The sequence below is a fragment of the Tuber melanosporum genome (genome assembly GCF_000151645.1).
Source record: "Tuber melanosporum whole genome shotgun sequence assembly, scaffold_8, strain Mel28".
Lineage (NCBI taxonomy): Eukaryota > Fungi > Ascomycota > Pezizomycetes > Pezizales > Tuberaceae > Tuber > Tuber melanosporum.
In genome coordinates, this window is record NW_003299128.1 from 720,727 (window position 1) to 724,418 (window position 3,692).

Below are 3,692 nucleotides of genomic sequence, written 5' to 3' on the forward strand. Positions count from 1 at the left end.
TTCTGGTAGGGTAGGGAGTTCAAGATAAGGATCGTTACTCATGAATGGTGAAAGCGATCATAAGTGCTGTGAGCTCCGGGCTCATAACCTGTTCGCTTTGGGAAGCACGACGGGTGTTGTAAGACTTCGAAACAGAATAATCACTTGAGGAATACAGGTGACGATGATAGATCTATTGTGATAGGACAAGACTCATTTTCTGTTCTCTCCTTCACTATGGGTGATATCCCGGCTCTTAAATACATAGAAGATAACAGTGTGTTACAAACGAAAGAGGTAAAAACATAAAGACAACTATGACATGTATTACCAGTAAAAGACAGCTGTACTTCGGGAATGAGTGACAAGAGTAACCAGAGTGATGCAATTCTGACAGTAAGAGAAGAGATTGCAATAACGATTAGTAAGCCTAATATAGAAAGGTACCATGTCACCCTCAATTTTCAACATCAAAGGTCTGAGAACTAAGTAGGAGGCGAACAGTATCGCAGGAATCTTTATCGGTTATGTAGGAACTAATCAATTCCGAGTATTGATCAACCGCAAGATACAGATTATAAGAGACTTTGATCTAGTGAAATCGAGTCTCCAGAAAAGTGCGGATAACCGACAGGAGTAACTAGTATCGATATCGTTCGCTGATAGTAAAACTAACGATGACCCTATGTCAGTGGCTCAACAAGAGGAACCCAGACCGCCTATGCCTGAACCCCCATAACCCGATAAAGCACTACCGATTCCTTACACACCAGAGCGAACCCATACTCCAGGCAATTTTCCCCCTAATACTTTAGAGGAAGTTATACATGTTCATCCACCAGAACCAGCTCTCCAGGAAGAACTCCATGCCCGGAGATCTCATCGAAGTACTGCTGGTAAACGCATTTCCACTCTCTTTCATGATGAGCAATTCTCTGGCATAGCTATTGAGAACCCATATCCCAATTCATCCAAATACTACGCCTATTACACCACAACCACCACCGAATCAGAGACCTATCACGAAGCTACAACAGGAGTCAATAAAGGAAAATGGAAAGAGGCTATACAGGAAGAGTTGGATTCTTTGTATGATAACAACATATGGAAAATAAGTTACCTGCCAGAGGGGAGAAGTATGGTGAAGTGCAAGTGGGTATTCCGAGAAAAGAAAGGAGCAACAGGAGAGATTATGAGGTATAAGGCAAGATTGGTTGCAAAAGGGTTTACTCAAAGATATGGAATTGACTACCAAGAAACATACACACCAGTGGTCAAACTAGGATCACTACGAATCCTGATAGCGATCGCCGCCTTCTATAACTTCGAAATCTACCAGGGCGATATCACAACTGCCTACCTTCTTGGTCACCTAGAGGAGGAACTGTATATGGAAATCCCGGAAGATGTGGATATTCCAAAGGTAGCAACAGAGAATAGAAAGCCAGTGTGTCGCCTACTGCATGGACTTTACAGCTTAAAGCAATCCGGTCGAATATGGAACAAGGAATGGGATCAGTTTCTTGTCGGTAAATGCAACTTCCAACGATCATCAGAGGACTATGGAATCAACTATCGAATAGGACCTCAGCAGTTACCCTTATGGATACTCATTTGGGTAGACGATATACTTTGGATAGAAACTCACCAAGCCATTCAAGAAGCCAAGAAAGAACTCAGTCAGAAATTTCCTCTTAAAGACCTCGGACCCACACATTTCTTCCTCGGCATGCGGATTGTAAGAAAGCCACTTCAGCACCAAATTACTCTATCTCAAGATCAGTATATCGAAACAATACTCCAGTGATTTGGTTTGGAAAATTGCCATCCTGTTTCCACCCCCCTTGAACCTGGAGCCCAACTTGCCAGTATACAACCAGGCGAGACAACTGTCGATGATACACAGTATATGAAAATACTCAGAAGCATCATGTACCTGATATTGTGTATACGCCCTGACCTTGCGTTCACTGTCAGTGTACTTAGCAAATTTAGTTCCAACCCTAGTAGCCAACATATGAAAGCAGCCGAATGCCTATTACGCTATATCAGTAAGACGAAAAAGTGTTGTCTACATTTTGGACCGTTTGAGCAAGCAACCCACCCTATCCCATGCCTGTTCAGTGATGCAGACTGGGCGGGCAATAAGGAATCACGAAAAAGTACCAGAGCTTACATTTGTACCATGGCTGGCCCACGATCAAACTCTCTCCATACTGCTGTTTCCTGATCAAGCAAACAGCAATTGACAGTTGCACTTTCTTCTACAGAGGCAGAGTACATGGCTCTAGCATAGGTATGTAAGGAAGCGATATGGGTACAAAGGTTTATAAAAAAAATAACCAAGATTTGTGGAGGGAATCAGAACAAAACACCTATCACCATTTTCGCGGACAACCAAGGCAGTATGGCTATAGCCAAGAACCCCGAATTACACAGCCATACAAAGCATATCAGTATTCAGCAACATTTCATTCGCCAGAAGGTAGCCGAAAAAGAAGTCCAACTAGAATATCTTCCCACTGGGGATATGGTCGCCGATCTACTAACCAAGGTACTATTCCGAGAGAAGGTTGAAAGATTTAGGAAACAAGTGAGAGTCTATGAGGGCTAGAATCTTTGTTACATGTCTCTTTTGTTTTTCTTTAACTATTATTGTTACTATTGTTTTCTATTTTTCAAGATGCGCTAGTAAGCATTGAAGTTTTGTATATGTCAATTCACAGAGTGGGAGTGTTGAAATATTTCTGGACTGCTCACAACATACATATTTTCCGATTCGCACAGCCACACCAAACGGAGGCACCTATCTGCTACACATCGATTCTCATTACTGGTTTCACCACTGCTAGCTTCATATACGATCCAACGTCCACCCTGCATATGTAGTGCAATAACCACAAACACTGGTTCACCTACGATGAAACATGAACATTCCTTATACCGAACAACAATCATATCCTCAGTTACTCGCTCAACTACAACCTCGGGAATCCAATACTCGCCTTGGAAGCAATCAGCACCAGTGGAAGAATAGCAGTATAGTGGATGAATCTCATGTGAGATTCGACATGCACAGGAAGCATGCTAAGGTGGAAGTTTTTCTCTAAGGGAGAATATAAGGTGGCTTGTTCGTCTGTTTGTTTATTTTATTATCTAACTGTTGAAGGCATATTTGTTTCCTCTCTATACTCTATTATCAGTTCATTCTCGCATTCTCTCTTTGATATCTTTCGTCTAGTTACATCTCCTCTTTCATCTCTTTATTCATATCAATAAAAGTTCTGAGTTGTTAGGCATTCCGATATCACCTCCACTGCGTGAGCTCAACCTGTTGTTTAAAAGAGAAGCGGCAGTAGTCTTTGCGGTTGGTGCCGTCTTTGGGGCCCCCGGGGAACGTGGGACATTGTTCTGGGTTTTTGAACTGGGCGATCACAGGGTCGTGCTCCTTCTCTAGGAGGGTTGGCGAAGCTACCGGCATCCTTGGTCGGGGGGGACTGATTGAAAAGCTTTGCAAACGTCCTTGATGTGGTCTTCTAGGATGGTGGAGTGGGTGTTGGCGACGGTCTCGTGGCCCCTTGGCGTACCTATTTCGATGATTAGAAGCCGCCGTTCGGATTTAGGTTTGACCAGAGTTGCTCAATGGCTTGGCGGTGGAAAAATGACCTCCGTGTCGGGAGGATTCTGTGTGTAGCAATGATCAGATAGTACAA